Source organism: Hyla sarda, chromosome 4 (genome assembly GCF_029499605.1).
Source record: "Hyla sarda isolate aHylSar1 chromosome 4, aHylSar1.hap1, whole genome shotgun sequence".
NCBI classification, from domain to species: Eukaryota; Metazoa; Chordata; class Amphibia; order Anura; family Hylidae; genus Hyla; species Hyla sarda.
Window position 1 is genome coordinate 106,697,827 of NC_079192.1, and position 21,873 is coordinate 106,719,699.

Here is a 21,873-nt window from a genome sequence, read left to right on the forward strand (position 1 = left end):
CTGCCGATTATATAGGGCTGTGACATCACAGGGGTGGCTGGCTGCTGATAGGCTGCATGCTGCATGCGATTCGGGGTCATTCAGCAGACGCTTGTTCCCCCCTTCCCAGGATTCCTTGCCCCTTGTCCTCACATGTGGATTCGCCATTTTCGATGCCTGGCCCCTGGAGCCAGGACCGCACTAAATGGAGTTTAATGAAGCATTTCGAGCTATCGAATCGTGGCAATATTCACGTTCGTTACGAATCAAAATTTTCCTGAAATATATAACGAATTTGGATTTGTCAGATTTGATTTGCTCATCCCTAGTTGCATTAAAGGGGTTCTCCACCATAAGGGGATTTTAGTAAGTACCTGGCAGACAGTAATGGATATGCTTAGGAAGGATCCGCTCTTGTCTTGGGGCTAAATGGCTATGTCATGAGATTACCATAACACTGTGGCTAGCTTTTTGTGAACTTGTATTTACTGTTTAACTTATGTTTTTTTTTTACAACAAATCCCACAATGCCATTTTCCTACCTCCCACACATCAGCCACCCCACCCATTGAAACAAAATCAGGGTGCCTACAGCTGATTGTTGCAGATTGATCTCTCTCCCATCAAGCGATCCCTCCACCCATTGAAGCAGACAGGCTCCCTATCCTCAGCTGACTAGTGAGTCAGGTCTCGGCCGCATTGCAAGCTGGGAAAAATCCGAGACTGCAGTCATTTTGTATGCTGTTAAAAATAAATATTGGGGTTAAAATCATAGAAGAATTGTGAGAAAACCGTCACACACAGATACAGACACTATATTATGAACTACACTAACTTCACAGCCCCTACAGCATAGTCAAATCAAAAAAAAATCCTAAAATACCCCTTCAATACATTGCTGACCCTTATAATTATTAGTTCTGTATCTTCCTGCTTCAACATATATGTGTTTGGGGTTAACTTGATCTACCTTGCTCACTATATGCACTGTTATCGTTATTTTTGCTTTGAATGTGCTGTTGGTATTGCCATTTACGTAGCTACTTATCTATAGAAGGAAAACTTCGGCACTCTCAAGGATAATATTGATTTATTTATCTTCATCTATCTATCTAATGTATATATATATATATATATATATATATATATATATATATATATATATTATTATTATTATTATTATTTTTTTTTTTTTTTTATTCAGTAGGCTGCATGTTATAAAGCAGAAAAGCTGAGGAGTCCAGTGGGTTGTTCTAATGATAGCTGTCAATCACTAAGTAGAACACCCAGTGAACTCCTAAGCCCAAAAAGAGCAAAGCTTTTAAATTAATAAATAGAAAGTTTAGGTTTGAACCTTTTTAACAAAACAATATATCAATCTGCTGATCTTCCCCGCAATATAGAGGCTAATGATTAGGTAAGGTTAATTGTTGAGCCTAACACAACTTCTTAATTCTCTCCACAGGCACAGAGACAGAAGCAGGCCTTCCACTGGGTTTCTCACTTTCAACACCGAAATGGCAAGTTTTTAAATTGACAACCCAACGTTTAACTGTTGCATAACTTACCAGGAAATGTTAAAGGACCTTAACATGTTTTAAATACATAACGAATCATCACAGTAATGGAGGAGAGGATATTAAAAAAAAGAAAAACTACCACAAGAGAACATACTGTAGTTTTATATTAGAGGAGCAAAGGTATATGCAGTTATATCAGGAAGTATTACTTTACTGAGAGAGTAGTGTATACATGGAATGGCTTTCCTGAGGAGGAATAGCTGTAAATACAATGATGGAGTTAAAGCATAAGATAGATATAAGGCTATCCTTCATATTAAATAGGGCCAGGGAATATTCATAGTATTCAGAATGTTGGGCAAACTAGATGAGTGCGAAATGGTTCTTATCTGCCGACACATTCTGTGTTTGTAGTTTTTTCTACAATTGACACAATTTTTTCTAACATGAATAATAGTAATACCATTTCCTGAAGTTTGACACTGGGTGGTGTGTGTTTCATGTGTCAAATAGTGGTGGACTTTAACCAAGTTGAGCTAGTTTATCTAGTATTACTAACAGTGGCATTGCGACCCGGGTACGGGGGGTGCGGTCCGCACCGGGTGACACCAACCTAATGGGGTGACACCAAGACGCTCCGCAGCACCCACCCCCCATCTGTACCCGACCGGCCTCCCATCCGTCAGCACCCCCCCCCTTTCACCTGCGCTGTGTGTGCGGTGCGCCTGTCCGTCAGCACCCCCTCTTTCGCCCGTCCGTCATCACACCCCCCCTCACCTTCACCAGCACTGTGCCCGGCCTCCGCTCCCACGTCTGCGCCGGCCTGACGTCACACCGCATGGCCGCGCAGTAGGACGTCAGTTACGTCACTCGCAGGGCGCCCCGTGAGAAGGAGCGCTGCGCTGGATGGGTGAGTGCGTGTGTGTCTGTCTCTCTGTCTGTCTCTATCTATGTTTGTGTGTGTGACTCTCTGTGTGTGTGACTGTGTATTTGTGTGACTGTGTGTATGTGACTGTGTGTGTGTATGTGACTGTGTGTGTATGTGACTCTGTGTGTGTGTGACTGTGTGACTCTATGTGTGTGTGACTGTGTGTGACTGTGTGTGTTTGTGTGACTCTCTGTGTGTGTGACTGTGTGACTCTGTGTGTGTGTGTTTGTGCGACTCTGTGTGTTTGTGTGACTCTGTGTGTGTGTCTGCCTGTGAGTGTGTGTCTCTCTGACTGTGTGTGTGTTTGTGTTTGTGTGTGTGTCTCTCTGTGTTGTATGTGTTTTTTTTGTGTGTGTGTGTGTGGGGGGGTTTGAACCAGAGATCTAATGTGGGGAGACTTTGACCCATTGTGGGGAACCTGCAAGGGAACCTGCGGCCTAATGTGGGGAAACTACTACCAAATGTGCGGAGTCTATGCTACCTAATGTGGGGAGTCTATGCTACCTAATGTGGGGAATCTGTGCTACCAAATATGGGGAGTCTATGCTACCTTATGTGGGGAGTCTATGCTACCTTATGTGGGGAATCTGTGCTACCTAATGTGGGGAAATTGCTACCTAATGTGGGGTAACTGGTACCTACCTAATGTGGGGGAACTAGTATCAAATGTGGGGAATCTATGCTACCTAATGTGGGAAAACTGCTACCTACCTAATGTGGGGGAACTGCTGCCTACCTAATGTGGGGGAACTGCTGCCTACCTAATGCTCCCCCCCCTGGCAGTAGCACCCTCATTATCCACCAGCAACACCCCCCCACCCAGCAGCAGCACCTCCATCAGCAGATCCTGATGGTGGATGATGGCTGTGCTCCTGCCAGGAGGATCATCCTGCCGATGGATGATGGGGGTGATACTGCCAGGGGGGATGGTCAGTAGCACCCTCATCATCCTCCAGCAACACCCCCCAGTAGTAGCACCCCCATCATCCACTAGCAACACCACCAATACCCCCCTCCCGTGGTAATAGCATCAGCTAACGGATGTTGAGGGGTGTTACTGCTGTTTTGGTATTATATTCAGAGGGTGCACTGTATGGCAACGTTACATTCAGAGGGCACAGTTTGTGGTAGTATTATATTCAGAGGGCGCCAGTTTGTGGTAGTATTATTAGAGATGAGCGAACTTACAGTAAATTTGATTTGTCACGAACTTCTCGGCTCGGCAGTTGATGACTTATCCTGCGTAAATTAGTTCAGCCTTCAGGTGCTCCGGTGGGCTGGAAAAGCCCACGGGAACACCTGAAGGCTGAACTAATTTACACAGGACAAGTCATCAACTGCCGAGAAGTTTGTGATGAGTTGAATTTACTGTAGTTCGCTCATCTCTAAGTATTATATTCAGAGGGCACAGTGGGTGGTAGTATTATATTCAGAGGTTACAGTATGTGGCGGTATTATATTCAGGGGTACAGTATGTGGTAGATTTATATTCAGAGGGTACAGTATGTGATGGTATTATATTCAGAGGGCACAGTGGGTGGTAGTATTATATTCAGTGGGTACAGTGTGTGGCGGTATTATATTCAGGGGTACAGTATGTGGAAGATTTATATTCAGAGTGTACAGTATGTGTTGGTATTATATTCAGAATGTACAGTGTGTGGTAGTATTATATTCAGTGGGTATGGTGTATGGAAGGTTTATAATCAAAGAGTGTAGTGTATAGTAGCATTATATTTAGAGGATACAGTGTCTGGCAGGTTTATAATAATAATTGTTTTGATATAGAGGATGAGAATGCGCTGACATAGTGAGGAGTCATCTGGGCGTCACATTCTACAGACAGAAGTTTTAGCTGGAATAAGTCCTGGTGGTGAGTACCATCTGAATTAGATAAGGGAAGACTATAGAGAAGACGTCACCTGTAGTCACTGATATCATTGTGTATTCGCCTCACTATAGAGAAGACGTCACCTGTAGTCACTGATATAATTGTGTATTCTCCCCACTATAGAGAAGACGTCATCTGTAGTCACTGATATAATTGTGTATTCTCCTCACTATAGAGAAGACGTCACCTGTAGTCACTGATATCATTGTGTATTCTCCTCACTATAGAGAAGATGTCACCTGTAGTAACTGATATCACTGTGTATTCTCCTCACTATAGAGAAGATGTCCCCTGTAATCACTGATATCATTGTGTATTCTCCTCACTATAGAGAAGATGTCACCTGTAGTCACTGATATCATTGTGTATTCTCCTCACTATAGAGAAGACGTCACCTGTAGTCACTGATATCATTGTGTATTCTCCCCACTATAGAGAAGACGTCACCTGTAGTCACTGATATTATTGTGTATTCTCCTCACTATAGAGAAGACGTCACCTGTAGTCACTGATATCATTGTGTATTCTCCTCTCTATGTCCTATCAGACCTGTAGTCGCTTGTCAGTTCTATAGTTAGGTCAGTGAAACTACAACTCCCAGAATAACCTCACCACTGCTCAAAGGGGTACTCTACTGGAAAAAAAAAATTAATCAACTGGTGCTACAAAGTTAAACAGATTTGTAAATTAATTGTTACGCCGAGCGCTCCGGGTCCCCGCTCCTCCCCGGAGCGCTCGCTTCTCTCTCGCTACCGCAGCGCTCCGGGCAGCTCCACTGACCCGGTGCGCTGCGATACCGTCTCCAGCCGGGATGCGATTCGCGATGCGGGTAGCGCCCCCTCGCGATGCGCATCCCGGCTCCCGTACCTGACTCGCTCTCCGTCTGTCCTGTCCCGGCGCGCGCGGCCCCGCTCCCTAGGGCGCGCGCGCGCCGGGTCTCTGCGATTTAAAGGGCCACTGCGCCGCTGATTGGCGCAGTGGTTCCAATTAGTGTGTTCACCTGTGCACTCCCTATTTATACCTCACTTCCCCTTCACTCCCTCGCCGGATCTTGTTGCCATTGTGCCAGTGAAAGCGTTTCCTTGTGTGTTCCTAGCCTGTGTTCCAGACCTCCTGCCGTTGCCCCCGACTACGATCCTTGCTGCCTGCCCCGACCTTCTGCTACGTCCGACCTTGCTTCTGTCTACTCCCTTGTACCGCGCCTATCTTCAGCAGTCAGAGAGGTTGAGCCGTTGCTAGTGGATACGACCTGGTCACTACCGCCGCAGCAAGACCATCCCGCTTTGCGGCGGGCTCTGGTGAAAACCAGTAGTGACTTAGAACCGATCCACTAGCACGGTCCACGACAATCCCTCTCTGGCACAGAGGATCCACTACCTGCCAGCCGGCATCGTGACAGTAGATCCGGCCATGGATCCCGCTGAAGTTCCTCTGCCAGTTGTCGCCGACCTCACCACGGTGGTCGCCCAGCAGTCACAACAGATAGCGCAACAAGGCCAACAGCTGTCTCAACTGACCGTGATGCTACAGCAGCTACTACCACAGCTTCAGCAATCATCTCCTCCGCCAGCTCCTGCACCTCCTCCGCAGCGAGTGGCCGCTTCTGGTCTACGACTATCCTTGCCGGATAAATTTGATGGGGACTCTAAATTCTGCCGTGGCTTTCTTTCCCAATGTTCCCTGCACTTGGAGATGATGTCGGACCAGTTTCCTACTGAAAGGTCTAAGGTGGCTTTCGTAGTCAGCCTTCTGTCTGGAAAAGCTCTGTCATGGGCCACACCGCTCTGGGACCGCAATGACCCCGTCACTGCCTCTATACACTCCTTCTTCTCGGAAATTCGAAGTGTCTTTGAGGAACCTGCCCGAGCCTCTTCTGCTGAGACTGCCCTGTTGAACCTGGTCCAGGGTAATTCTTCCGTTGGCGAGTACGCCGTACAATTCCGTACTCTTGCTTCAGAATTATCCTGGAATAATGAGGCCCTCTGCGCGACCTTTAAAAAAGGCCTATCCAGCAACATTAAAGATGTTCTGGCCGCACGAGAAATCCCTGCTAACCTACATGAACTCATCCATCTTGCCACTCGCATTGACATGCGTTTTTCCGAAAGGCGTCAGGAGCTCCGCCAGGATATGGACTTTGTTCGCACAAGGCGTTTTTTCTCCCCGGCTCCTCTCTCCTCTGGTCCCCTGCAATCCGTTCCTGTGCCTCCCGCCGTGGAGGCTATGCAGGTCGACCGGTCTCGCCTGACACCTCAAGAGAGGACACGACGCCGCATGGAGAATCTCTGCCTGTACTGTGCCAGTACCGAACACTTCCTGAAGGATTGTCCTATCCGTCCTCCCCGCCTGGAAAGACGTACGCTGACTCCGCACAAAGGTGAGACAGTCCTTGATGTCTACTCTGCTTCTCCACGTCTTACTGTGCCTGTGCGGATATCTGCCTCTGCCTTCTCCTTCTCTACTATGGCCTTCTTGGATTCCGGATCTGCAGGAAATTTTATTTTGGCCTCTCTCGTCAACAGGTTCAACATCCCAGTGACCAGTCTCGCCAGACCCCTCTACATCAATTGTGTAAACAATGAAAGATTGGACTGTACCATACGTTTCCGCACGGAGCCCCTTCTAATGTGCATCGGACCTCATCACGAGAAGATTGAATTTTTGGTCCTCCCCAATTGCACTTCCGAAATCCTCCTTGGACTACCCTGGCTTCAACTCCATTCCCCAACCCTGGATTGGTCCACTGGGGAGATCAAGAGTTGGGGGCCCTCTTGTTTCAAGGACTGCCTAAAACCGGTTCCCAGTACTCCTTGCCGTGACTCTGTGGTTCCCCCTGTAACCGGTCTCCCTAAGGCCTATATGGACTTTGCGGATGTTTTTTGCAAAAAACAAGCTGAGACTCTACCTCCTCACAGGCCTTATGATTGTCCTATTGACCTCCTCCCGGGCACTACTCCACCCCGGGGCAGAATCTATCCTCTGTCCGCCCCAGAGACTCTTGCTATGTCGGAGTACATCCAGGAAAATTTAAAAAAAGGCTTTATCCGTAAATCCTCCTCTCCTGCCGGAGCCGGATTTTTCTTTGTGTCCAAAAAAGATGGCTCTATACGTCCTTGCATTGACTACCGCGGTCTTAATAAAATCACGGTAAAGAACCGCTACCCCCTACCCCTCATCTCTGAACTCTTTGATCGCCTCCAAGGTGCCCACATCTTTACCAAACTGGACTTAAGAGGTGCTTATAATCTCATCCGCATCAGAGAGGGGGATGAATGGAAAACGGCATTTAACACTAGAGATGGACACTTTGAGTATCTGGTCATGCCCTTTGGCCTGTGCAACGCCCCTGCCGTCTTCCAAGACTTTGTTAATGAAATTTTTCGTGATCTCTTATACTCCTGTGTTGTTGTATATCTGGACGATATCCTGATTTTTTCTGCCAATCTAGAAGAACACCGCCAGCATGTCCGTATGGTTCTTCAGAGACTTCGTGACAATCAACTTTATGCCAAGATAGAGAAATGTCTGTTTGAATACCAATCTCTTCCTTTCCTAGGATACTTGGTCTCTGGCCAGGGACTACAAATGGACCCAGACAAACTCTCTGCCGTCTTAGATTGGCCCTCCGGACTCCGTGCTATCCAACGTTTTTTGGGGTTCGCCAATTATTACAGGCAATTTATTCCACATTTTTCTACCGTTGTGGCCCCTATCGTGGCTTTAACCAAAAAAAATGCCAATCCCAAGTCTTGGCCTCCTCAAGCGGAAGACGCCTTTAAACGGCTCAAGTCTGCCTTTTCTTCGGCTCCCGTGCTCTCCAGACCTGACCCATCTAAACCCTTCCTATTGGAGGTTGATGCCTCCTCTGTAGGAGCTGGAGCGGTCCTTCTACAAAAAAATTCTTCCGGGCATGCTGTTACTTGTGGTTTTTTTTCTAGGACCTTCTCTCCGGCGGAGAGGAACTACTCCATCGGGGATCGAGAGCTTCTAGCCATTAAATTAGCACTTGAGGAATGGAGGCATCTGCTGGAGGGATCAAGATTTCCAGTTATTATTTACACCGATCACAAGAACCTCTCCTATCTCCAGTCTGCCCAACGGCTGAATCCTCGCCAGGCCAGGTGGTCTCTGTTCTTTGCCCGATTTAATTTTGAAATTCACTTTCGGCCTGCCGATAAGAACATTAGGGCCGATGCTCTCTCTCGTTCCTCGGATGCCTCGGAAGTTGAACTCTCTCCGCAACACATCATTCCTCCTGACTGCCTGATTTCCACTTCTCCAGCCTCCATCAGGCAAACTCCTCCAGGAAAGACCTTCGTCTCTCCACGCCAACGCCTCGGAATCCTCAAATGGGGTCACTCCTCCCATCTCGCAGGTCATGCAGGCATCAAGAAATCTGTGCAACTCATCTCTCGCTTCTATTGGTGGCCGACTCTGGAGACGGATGTCGTGGACTTTGTGCGAGCCTGCACTGTCTGTGCCCGGGATAAGACTCCTCGCCTGAAGCCCGCTGGTTTTCTTCATCCTCTGCCTGTCCCCGAACAGCCTTGGTCTCTGATTGGTATGAATTTTATTACAGACCTACCCCCATCCCGTGGCAACACTGTTGTTTGGGTGGTCGCTGATCGATTCTCCAAGATGGCACATTTCATCCCTCTTCCTGGTCTTCCTTCAGCGCCTCAGTTGGCTAAACAATTTTTTGTACACATTTTTCGTCTTCACGGGTTGCCCACACAGATAGTCTCGGATAGAGGCATCCAATTCGTGTCAAAATTCTGGAGGGCTCTCTGTAAACAACTCAAGATTAAATTAAACTTTTCTTCTGCATATCATCCTCAATCCAATGGACAAGTAGAAAGAATTAACCAGGTCTTGGGTGATTATTTACGACATTTTGTTTCCTCCCGCCAGGATGATTGGGCAGATCTTCTACCATGGGCCGAATTCTCGTATAACTTTAGAGTTTCTGAATCTTCCTCCAAATCCCCATTTTTCGTGGTGTACGGCCGTCACCCTCTTCCCCCCCTCCCTACTCCCTTGCCCTCTGGTTTGCCCGCTGTAGATGAAGTGACTCGTGATCTTTCCACCATATGGAAAGAGACCCAAGATTCTCTTTTACAGGCTTCATCTCGCATGAAAAAGTTTGCCGATAAGAAAAGAAGAGCTCCCCCCATTTTTGCTCCCGGAGACAAGGTATGGCTCTCCGCTAAATATGTCCGCTTTCGTGTCCCCAGTTACAAACTGGGTCCACGCTATCTTGGTCCTTTCAAAGTCTTGTGCCAAATTAATCCTGTCTCTTACAAACTTCTTCTTCCTCCTTCTCTCCGTATTCCTAATGCCTTTCATGTCTCTCTTCTTAAACCACTCATCATCAACCGTTTCTCTCCCAAATTAGTTTCTCCCACTCCTGTCTCCGGTTCTTCTGACGTCTTCTCAGTGAAAGAGATACTGGCCTCCAAGACGGTCAGAGGAAAAAGGTTCTTTTTGGTGGATTGGGAGGGCTGTGGACCTGAAGAGAGATCCTGGGAACCTGAGGACAACATCCTAGACAAAAGTCTGCTCCTCAGGTTCTCAGGCTCTAAGAAGAGGGGGAGACCCAAGGGGGGGGGTACTGTTACGCCGAGCGCTCCGGGTCCCCGCTCCTCCCCGGAGCGCTCGCTTCTCTCTCGCTACCGCAGCGCTCCGGGCAGCTCCACTGACCCGGTGCGCTGCGATACCGTCTCCAGCCGGGATGCGATTCGCGATGCGGGTAGCGCCCCCTCGCGATGCGCATCCCGGCTCCCGTACCTGACTCGCTCTCCGTCTGTCCTGTCCCGGCGCGCGCGGCCCCGCTCCCTAGGGCGCGCGCGCGCCGGGTCTCTGCGATTTAAAGGGCCACTGCGCCGCTGATTGGCGCAGTGGTTCCAATTAGTGTGTTCACCTGTGCACTCCCTATTTATACCTCACTTCCCCTTCACTCCCTCGCCGGATCTTGTTGCCATTGTGCCAGTGAAAGCGTTTCCTTGTGTGTTCCTAGCCTGTGTTCCAGACCTCCTGCCGTTGCCCCCGACTACGATCCTTGCTGCCTGCCCCGACCTTCTGCTACGTCCGACCTTGCTTCTGTCTACTCCCTTGTACCGCGCCTATCTTCAGCAGTCAGAGAGGTTGAGCCGTTGCTAGTGGATACGACCTGGTCACTACCGCCGCAGCAAGACCATCCCGCTTTGCGGCGGGCTCTGGTGAAAACCAGTAGTGACTTAGAACCGATCCACTAGCACGGTCCACGCCAATCCCTCTCTGGCACAGAGGATCCACTACCTGCCAGCCGGCATCGTGACATTAATATAAACACAATGGAGAGGCTACTGTCTGTCTGACCGTCACTGAGGACCCGAGCAACCCAACAAACACCTATACCCACGGTGTATAAAAATAGGAACAATATGTAAAAATAAATGGGGCTCAAGGGTCAAAGATATCTGGTTTAAAATAATTAGTATTTATTAATATAGAATGCAAAATAGATTAAATAGGGATGTACAGGGCCCTTGTACTCCCCTAATTAATTAAATACACAATAAAATATAATATATAATAATCCCAATATAAAAATAACTAAAAATAATATCAACTATAAAATTAATATGCGATTTGAGCCTGTGATATCAATATGGCGATGAAGTTCCGCTGTTCCACTGCTGAAGAAAAAAACGAGGAAGGTTTTGAAACGCGTCCAGCGATTTTAAATATGCGATATTGAGCCTGATAATATAGAACACTCTTCTGACATATTAGCGATCATTCGCCAGATCCAAGGCATTTATTACAGTGAGCTATCTCCTGAGCGCGCGACCTGTGCACGAGGAACGCCGCCGGGTTACTCACTCTGCTTACCGCATACAGCCGTTATATTAACTACTAGTGAGAAGCCAATCGGGCCATCTACAATAAGGACTTGAGGTTTACAGACCACCATCATTCCAAGTTGGTCCGACCAAGGGACTACGCTTGACAGCGCTGCAGTCCCCCCAAACGGTGCCCACCACTGAGTGCTGCGCTCTTAGGAGTTGGCCGAGACTCCAGCAGCACGATCCCTGACTGAGGCAAGGCACCGGGCAAAAGACGCTATACAGCCGGCCCCCAGGACTACACTGAAGGGAGATCCGTGACACCCCGGAGTGGTGAGCATTGTATGGAACTTATTGCAAACTGGCTATTTTGATGTATGGCATACGCAGAGATGCTTAAAGATTGATTTCAAGTGACTGTTCACTGTTCACAAAGTGCCACATTGTATCACTGTGTCGGTGGGATCGAGTTGCCACTGTCTGGACAGATACAGTACCACCGCATCAATTGACTAACTGGTATCTGTAGCGGCTACATTGTATCTGTTTTATATTGAAGATCTCTGGGAACAAGAGCATTTGAATGAACATTTGTACTGTGCTGTTCCACAGGATCAGTAGATCGCCATATTGATATCACAGGCTCAAATCGCATATTAATTTTATAGTTGTTATTATTTTTAGCTATTTTTATATTGGGATTATTATATATTATATTTTATTGTGTATTTAGGGGAGTACAAGGGCCCTGTACATCCCTATTTAATCTATTTTGCATTCTATATTAATAAATACTAATTATTTTAAAACAGATATCTTTGACCCTTGAGCCCCATTTCTTTTTACAGATTTGTAAATTACTTCTATTTAAAAATCTTAATCCTTCCAGTACTTATTAGCTGCTGTATAAGTGATTCACAGGAAGTTATTTTCTTTTTTAATTTCTTTTCTGTCTGACCACAGTGCTCTGTGCTGACACCTCTGTCCATGTCAAGAACTGTCCATAGTAGGAGCAAATCCCCATAGCAAACCTGTCCTGCTCTGGACAGTTCCTGACATGGACAGAGGTGTCAGCAAATAGCACTGTGGTCAGACTGAAAAGAACTACACAACTTCCTGTGGAGCATACACCAGCTTATAAGTACTGTAAGGATTAAGAAGTAATTTAAAAATCTGTTTAACTTTCTGGCACCAGTTGATATAAAAGTAAATGTTTTCCAGTGGAGTACCCATTTAAGTAATTCTGGGAGCTGTATATTAAAATGGTGAAAACTTCTTTAACACTTTCCCATTCTGTGGCAACTGGTATATCTGATTATTATACTGGAATTTCTCACAATGCGCTACAACAGTGGTGTCTGTCACAACAGGCTAAAAACTTACTGGGTGGAGGGGGTAGGTATGGGGGTGACACCATTTTCTACCGAACCGGGTGACACCAACCCTAGCAACGCCACTGATTACTAACATAATAAATGTTTCCCTAAGTGTTTTGATGCAGCTCATAACTTTACTTGATATAAGGGAACACTGTTTTTCAGTTGCCTGTTCACATGTGGTAGTTCTGATTCTTGTTGTGCTATTGTTCTAAGTACAGTACATACACTGGGAGATATGTAGAAACTCTGTCTATTTGGGTCATTACCAATAGTAATATCTAGTGTTCCTATTTCACCAAAGAACAAATTCTACATAAAGCTTGCTTGTTCTATAAGGACAAATTCTGAAGTTCTACATAGTATGGAAATGTCACATAAGAGAACTTTAATTGACATTTTAATCTAAAATCACCTAAAATCCTGCAGGAACTGGAGTGTCAGAAAGTAAAGGGTATTCTGTAGCTGAAGGAATGCCATGCTAATATGCCAAAGCAACTAAGGATCAGTAGAGCAGACATAATTTTTAGGCCATTAATAAAGAAATCCATATATAAACTTTTGTTGTAATCTCATCAGAGGTTTAGTTCATCTTTCACCTTAAAGGGAGAGTAAAATCTTCTGCAGCTCACCTTTCAGCAAAGAATGGGATAAAGTCAGCTAAGACATAGAATAGTGTTTGTGTGGGTGGGGGTTATTCCGTGACAGATGAAATGTATGTTGCTCTGCAGTTGGATGGTAGCACTATGCACAGGTATAGCTACATGCCACTTTCTGGTCTTTAGGAGCAAAATACAACTCCATTTATTTCTGAAGTTATTTCACTATAACCTATGGACTCTATTTAGGTTTCCTCTCTGGAGGGGATGTGTATGAATGTTTTTTTTTTTTTTTGCAACATTGATAAATATTGGAAAAAAAAACATTGTCCCAGAACCCATAGAGCTAATTTGTTCTGAGTTTTCTTTTGTTTGTTTTGGTTGCTGGCTACACCTAGCTATTTGAGCTAGTCAGTTGACCTTGATGAGAGCAGCTGTCTGGCTGTCTAAATAATCCTGCAGTGTGCTCTCATACCTTGCCTGCAAAAGAGGTTTCCTCCAGTAGCTTGCGTATATATACAGCCTAATACACCTTGAAAAATCTGGCACATTTGAAGGCAATGGGGAGATAAATAAGAACAGTCTTAGGTTAGGTTCACATCATGATGTCAGGAAACTGTCAGAATGACATGCCAACATATCTGTGCTCAGACAGATACAGACCCCATTTATTTTAAAGGCCTGAACATATTCATTTAGTGATTAACTTCAGGTCATTTTCTGAGAATATCTGAGCTTTGTCTTGAGCTGAAAAGTGCTGCAAGTTACTCTTCTCAGTCAGAACCAAAATGCACAGAAAATGGGGTCCATGCCTGTCCAATCACATATACGGATACATTAACATGTCAATTTGACTGTTTCCCGACATATCCATACATTGGAGGCACAAATTGTGATGTGAACAAAGCCTAAGACAGTATAGACTTTGACAATACAGTCTACAAATGCACAAAAATTCTTACAATGACTCAAACTATTTGAAACTTGGTGCATTTTTTCATTGTGTTGTCCAAGTTTAGATTGATTTTAAGTTGGCTTACTTTTCAGACACAAATGTTCCTTAAAATATTGTGCATCAAAGCCAAACCCACTTCATTAAAGGGGTATTCCAGGAAAAAAAAATTATATCAACTGGTTTCAGAAAGTTAAACAGATTTGTAAATTACTTCTATTAAAAAATCTTATTAATTTCAATAATTATCAGCTGCTGAAGTTGAGTTGTTGTTTCCTGTCAAGCAACATTGCTCTCTGCTGATATTTCTGCTTGTCTCGGGAACTGCACAGAGTAGAAGAGGTTTGCTATGGGGATTTGCTTCTAAACTGGGCGGTTCCCGAGACACGTGACATCAGAGAGCACTTAGACAGAAAAGAACAACTCAACTTCAGCAGCTCATAAGTACTGAAAGGATTAAGATATTTTAATAGAAGTCATTTACAAATCTGTTTAACTTTATGGAGCCAGTTGATATATATATATAAAAAAAAAGCTTTTTCCTGGATAACCCCTTTAAGTTTATTGAGAAGAAGAGTCTTAAAAGTGTCAAAAACACATTGAAATGTAGCACAATGGAATGGCAATGGTGGGGATCCTGGTTATATTCTTTGGGAGTCTAGGGGCATTGCTAAGGGTCTGAAGGCATTGTTGGGGGGCCTGGAGGCATTGTTGCCAGGTTGGGGGGGTCTGGAGGCATTGCTGGGGTGTGCAGTTTACTGTTTTTGCCTCACCCCAAAAATAATTAGTTTTTGTTTTTGCTGGTTTTGTGGCAAAATAAATGATATAATTAGAAACTACTATTGATCTTGCATAAAACAATCCCCCATGTGGCCATGTATGTGAAAAAATAAAAGAGTTAAGGCTATTGGAATGCGAGGAGATAAAAAACAAAAATGCAAAAATAAAATTTGTTCCACTCATTAAGGGGTTCATAGTTTCAGTTTTTTTAATCTGAATGGGAAGTTTTTTAAGAATGTGAAATCATCCCTTAGTACACACATTGCTTTAAAAATGGCAGAAAAAACTATGTTTTTTTTAATTTTTATACTATGTGTGCAGTGACGGCTGCTTTTATATTGACTTTAAAAGATTACATTATTAAAGAGTAGATGTCATGGTCCTGATTTTTTTATCCTCCCAGTTCACTCCCCACATCATAATAAACCACCCTCTGCCTTTATTTTTATAATTTTTTTTTAGTTTTCTACCTTGATATTTTGTTGTATATTCTGCTCAGTCTCAGTCAGCTCCATAGGCTGGGAAGGGGTGTTCCCCAGCAGGCGTGACATCATCGGAAGCCCTGCAGAGGAGAACTTATCCAACACAATGTTTAGCACAATATTTAGCACTATGCAATATTTAGCATCAAGACTTTCAGCAGTGTTTCCCAGGGTGCCACCAGCTGTTACAAAACTACAACTCCCAGCCTTTGGCAACAGCCAGAGGCACCCTGGTTGGGAAACCTGCTCTTCAGTATAGCTCAGATCAAAGGGAAATATAACTGAAATATTCAGCTCTATATACTGTGCTGAGTTGGGGGTCCCACCTGCGTTTCCTAACCTTTGTCTCTGACAGGCTGCTGCAGGAGCCAATCGTCTAGCAGGATTGCAGGCAGGAGCAGAACGAGGACCCCTGGTGGCCAAACTTTTAGTGGTTAATTTAACACAAAGTTACAAAATGTTATTAAAAAGTACATTAGAAAAGTAATTCTAATAGGTTAATCTATAATATATTAAATATCATTGATGGTGACAGGTACAATTTAACTAAAAATAAAAACTGACACTGAACATCTTTTTTACTGAGGTTTTTTCTTTCTATTTATTTATAATCTTTAATTTTGATTTCAGAAATATGTTTAGCCTGGATAGGATATCAACAATGGCTTTACATAAATAGCAAAAGAAGCAGAACCCGCATAGTTTTATTTGAAGTAAGTCAAAAGTCTTTTTTTGTGAACATGTCTTCAGGTGACATTTATAAAAGCAGTTCTGCAAGAAGTTCATATTGATGTGTGACGGCAAATTGCTGAATTGATTACAAATAGCCTTTTTTCTTTACATTCATTTTTAATGAAGCTTTTTATTTTATTTTTTTAGACCTCCAGTAAAGGCAATAGAGCATTAAAACATACATTTAACCTATATTTAGAATTACCTGCTATACTGATCTTTGACCTTGGTGTAACCTTTTAGATGAATGCCTTCGAAAGTGAGAGGATGTAGCGGTCAGATTTAGAAACAAAGATGTGAAGACTCCGACACACCAGTCTTCAGTTCAATAGATCACAGGGGATCTCTCACGCCGGCCTCTATAATTAACAGGGAAAAATGGCATTTCTTTCTCATTATACCTTGAGCAAAGAAAGGAAGTCAAGTTACTAATCTTCTAAGAACATGTATAAGTAACAGAGATTCTCCATTAGACTTTAATAGTACTTCAAGTGCTTATAGCCTGCCTTTTGTCAGAACAATTGTCTCCGTTCTTGAACTGACCAAATGCTTTGTGACATGTACCAGGTACCCTGCACTGGAGGATGATGTCTCCATTCTTCACATAGGCGTATTATTAGTTATAATAAACACTAAAAGATCATACAGAATAATAAGCATCCGTCATGCCTTCCGCTCCATGATAAAAATGCAATAACCACTCACATCCAGGATTTTAACAGCACAAATAGCACAGCATTCTGCTACATGGTATTATAATGCTAATGTGCGATAAAGTATTTTTCATATAAGGTCGACATATTTAGCAGCTTAGTACAGAGTATGTTATTTACTCCTGTTCAGAACTTCATACACATCCATTTCACTGAATACTTTCTGACCTACTGCCATTTTTTTCTTATTCTAAGACACACAAAAAAAATCATATAGATTCATTGAATCATTGATTTTAACAAAATCTCTGTTTAATCTATTCACATCATCTTATAGAGCAAGAGGAGCTGATGGATAAATAGTTATTTGGGAAAAAGATTTAGGGCATTCTCAATTGAAATCCTTGCTTTGCCTATGCTTAGGAGTCTGGTGGGTGGTTTCACTCACTGATTGGCAGCCTTTCCTGTTTAAGCATACATTCAGAGACAGCTGTCAGTCACTGATTAGGGCCACCTACTGGACTACTGGAGCCCAGACTAAGTATAAAAAAAAATATTATATATATATATATATATACATCTTTTTTTTTCATGTTCTCACACAACACCATACAGAAATCTGCTCAGCTTCTTTTCCTCTATAACAGTGGTCCCCAGACTGTGGTCCTTCAGATGTAGCAAAACTACAACTCCCAGAATGCCCGAGCATGCTGAGAGTTGTAGTTTTGCAACATCTGGAGAGCCACAGTTTGAAGACCGCTGCTCTGTAACATGCTGTCGACTAATCAGCCTTCATTTTAACCATAACAGGTTCTTTTTAGGCCAGCCGTGCATATAAGACACATGTCAGCTGAATGGGCTTTGGCTGTCAGCTAGCTCTCCTGATCCCCATATGCACCCTTAGCTTTGCCAAACAAGCAAGTGGGCCCTATTTTGGTTCTAAGACGGTGTTTATATTGTTTTTCCTTTATTTGGGTGAATTGGGACATTTATCAAAACCCATCTAGAGGAAGAATGATGCAGTTGCCCATACAACCAATCAGATTGCGTCTTTCATTTTTCAGAGGGCTTTTAAAAATAAAAGAAATTGCTATGGGCAACTGCACCACCATTTCGCTACACAGTTTTTGATAAAATCCCCCAATGTACTTTTCTTAGGCTGCATTCACACTTCGTTTTTACATTACCAGTGCTGGATCCGGCTGGGGTACGGGAAAACCCAGTTTGCCCCTCCTCCAGCCGGATCCGGCACCTAATCAGACCAGCGCTGAACTCCATTTACTTCAATGAGCCGACCGGAGTAAAACTGTGACTCTGGTCAGCTCATTTTTGACCTGTATCAGGTTTTGTGACCAGACCTAAAACTGTAGTATACTAAGGTTTTAGGTCCGGTCAGGAAACCGCATAAGGGTAAAAAATGAGCCGACAAGAGTCACCATTTGACTCCGTTCGGCTCATTAAAGTAAATGAAGTTTAGCGCTGGTCCGGCTGGGGTATGGGATAGCCCGACTTGCCCCTCCCCCAGCCGGATCCGGCACCCATAATGTAAAAACGAAGTGTGAATGCAGCCTTAGCTTGGCTTCGTATTATTCATTAATGGCTCTTTTTTTTAAATGAATGCAACTCAATTACTCTCGTCTTGTACACAATAAATTCCTTTACATTATAGGGTAAGACTCTAGTGGCCATTATACACTCTGGCATAGTCTCTTTCCATAATTATTCCTGAAATGGAAATGATGATGGCATCCCACACGGGATAAGTAATCTTTTCATGACTTCATTGTAAAACATGACAGTGTATGTGGACAGTCCGCTGTATTAATGGCTAAGTGTTTCATGGTATTTTTATTTAATTGGTCCCATGGTTGATCTATCTTATAGAGCTCGTGTGTTGCTTTTAATTACCAACTTGGCTAAAGAACACCCTGGAATAGACTGCAGTGTGATATGTGGATGTGTGTTAAGAAATGTAGAACAAAACAATACATAATCACTTTGACCTTGAACTCAGACATATACTGAAATCAACCGATTTTACACTTTAAGCCTCTTAACATGCATGGGGATTACAGGCAAACTGCATACAATGTTTAGTCTGGACGTATAAGGAATACTCGAGTATGGAAATTCATATACAATACAAGCTTGATTTAATACATTCACTGTAATTTATCTTTCCTAGCTCGTTGATTTGACGGCATAGACAATGAACTGAGTTATTTAGATAATGAGATTACTGGCAATACACTTTCTTGGTAACGTAGAACGCTACATGGCCACACATAAAAACTGCTATTAATAAGAATGTAAAAAAAATAAAAAAATAAAAAAAATAAAGACGTATGGTATCTCTGAAAAATATCTATGTATTGGGCGTCTAAGAGCTATTTTACATTGAAATTGATCTGGTGTGTAAACCCAGCTCAAAGGTGTTCATGTAAGCAATTAAATTAGAGCAAAACATTTCTTAGAAAAAATATGTATACAGCATAAACTTTGCATACATTACAATGGAAGAAACGCTAACATTTCCCATATAGGGAAACAGCCAGAGAGTGTGAGATCACTGCTGTCAACAAAACTTTTCTGCAACAGAAGAGAAGTATTGCGCTATCTCCGTTTCTTTATATTGCTGAAACGTGGGGATGATAAGCCTTTTCAAGAACCAAAGAAAGATTTCATCCACCCTTGTCTTCTTAAAGTTTTCTAATGTCAGTGATTTTGGACAAACTACTTTTCACTTTCATGTTTTGTTTGTTTTTTTCTTAAAAATTCAAAACAATTTATTTCTGAAGAGAAGAACAGTGTGCAATAAAACATAACTAGTAATCCTGTTTAAGATCCAAAATAAACAGGATGCCATGTAGTTAGAAGACATATCACTACAAAAGTGGAAAAGTAAAACATTCAGTTTAACTTTTCTTTCTAGTTGGCTGTAAGAGGTTTGACAACCATACCCCCTATGTATGGGTGCTACTGTGTGTTACTTAAAGAGTACCTTTCACCAAACTAAACTTTTAATGTATTGTTCCTTATGTAATTATATGACACTTTGCTATTTACTTAATACAATTCTTAACCTATATATGTTTTTAATGCGATTGAAAAAATGGCCACTTGGTGGCTCTGTTCTGTTCCCTGCGCATGTAAAACAGTTAGTTTGGTCTCCTCCCATTCTGGCAGAAGACCAAAATCAGGAAGTGTGTGGGCATGGGGAGGCACAGCTCTCGCAGGCTTCAGTGATATTGCACCTGCTTGAAAATTCCCACTTTCTCTTGCCGGGAGCTCACACAATGTGAGCAAGGGGAAATGTATGATACACAGCTTTTTAACGCTTGGGAAAAAAATTAAAGGCAGGAGGGGTGTGTAAGTGAATATAATCTGAGTAAATTTTGAAAATATGGTTTGATGACAGGTACTCTTTAAGGATCTATGCAAGACAACTGTTGTAACCACTGCTGACAACTAGAGTATTCTGTGGTAGGTTGAGGGGGATCCCTTTGTGACCAATCGAGGTGTGTAGGTTCTGTGAGGGCAGTTGTTCTGCACAGGCAAACTCAGTTGAGGACTTCCGCATGGCCAGGTCCATGATAGACTATCTGAGCCGTACCACTGAGTACAAGACTGTAATTTGTGTTCCTGGTTTGCTAAATAAAGAGTTGGTTTACAAGAACTCAGCTATCCTATCCATCTATTTATTACCGGCCCACAAGGCAGTTTTACTGAGTGACTAACTGTTATATTTGTATGTACACTCATATTGGGAAGGCAATCAGTTTGTGGCACCACCTACTGGACTCCTAAAATTAGAATTAGAACAGATTTAAAACAATAACCAGTTGTACTGAATCTTTTCCAAAAAAATAAAAATACTATGCTCAGCTTCTTCTTTTATATAATATGCTATCTGCATATAGGAAGTGTAATGGCCCAAAATCTGTCTTAACATTGTAAGAAAACTGTTATTCAAACCAATTTAGAAAGGGAGTCCAAGATCACAGATTTAAAATCTTTTTACATGTACACTGCTCAAAAAAATAGATCTGAATGAATGAACTAAGTGTATGAAATACTTTTGCCTTTACATAGTTGAATGTGCTGACAACAAAATCACACAAAAATTATCAATGGAAATCAAATTTATCAACCCATGGAGGTCTGGATATGGAGTCACACAAAATCAAAATGGAAAACCACACTACAGGCTGATCCTAACTTGATGTAATGTCCTTAAAACAAGTCAAAATGAGGCTCAGTAGTGTGTGTGGCCTCCACGTGCCCGTATGACCTCCGTACAATGCCTGAGCATGCTCCTCATGAGGTGGTGGATGGTCTCCTGAGGGATGTCCTCCTAGACCTGCACTAAAGCATCCGCCAACTCCTGGACAGTCTGTGGTGCAACGTGGCATTGGTGGATGGAGCGAGACATGATGTCCCAGATGTGCTCAATAGGATTTAGGTCTGGGGAACGGGTGGGCAAGTCCATAGCATCAATGCCTTCCTCTTGCAGGAACTGCAGACTCACTTCAGCCACATGAGGTCTAGCAGTGTCTTGCATTAGGAGGAACTCAGGGCAACCGCACCAGCACATGGTCTCACAGGGGGTCTGAGGATCTCATCTCTAGATTTATGAGAAGATAATTTTAACTGTATTCCTCTTTTAAAGGACTTGAGACATAAACATATTTTATCACTGGTGGGTCCGACCATTGGGCTGCCCACCAATCACAAGAAGTAAGTGTCAGTAAGCTGTTCACGTGTCCACCACCTAATTAATATGACCTATATTCTGTGACTACCTCTGAACACATAGCCTTACAGTATTTTCTTATTTTCTTTTATCATATTTGTTTTATTATTGCTAATAACAACAACAACCAACACCACCACCACCACCACCACAATAATAATAATAATAATAATAATAATAATAATAATAAAAAATGAAGGGAATATAAAGAGTGTTTTAGGTATACAGCACATTAAAAATAAGATTTTTTGCAATACAGTAGTAGGAGAAATTTGTAAGGGATTTGGAAGGAGAGATCAGGAATTAAGCTGATGGCATTTAGTTATAGGAGTTGCAGCAGTTAAAGTTGTCAGTAGAGATAGTATGGTAACTAGGTGTGTAGTGTAGTTTACATTAGGGTA

General features: G+C 43.1%; 2 long non-coding RNA genes across 2 annotated transcripts in view; both read left to right on the plus strand.

Annotated features, from left to right (window-relative positions):
* LOC130366880 (uncharacterized) overlaps window positions 1–1,499 on the plus strand; it is a 106,879-nt gene extending 105,380 nt beyond the window's left edge. Inside the window, exon 3 of the long non-coding RNA XR_008891974.1 lies at window positions 1,445–1,499. This is a non-coding gene — a long non-coding RNA (uncharacterized LOC130366880). The remainder of the gene's footprint in view (window positions 1–1,444) is intronic.
* A 2,715-nt stretch (window positions 1,500–4,214) lies between these two features.
* On the plus strand, window positions 4,215–17,143 carry LOC130366881 (uncharacterized). The gene is made up of 3 exons (XR_008891975.1): window positions 4,215–4,300; window positions 15,965–16,047; window positions 16,310–17,143. It is a non-coding gene; the product is annotated as an uncharacterized LOC130366881 (long non-coding RNA).
* The last annotated feature ends 4,730 nt before the right edge of the window (window positions 17,144–21,873 follow it).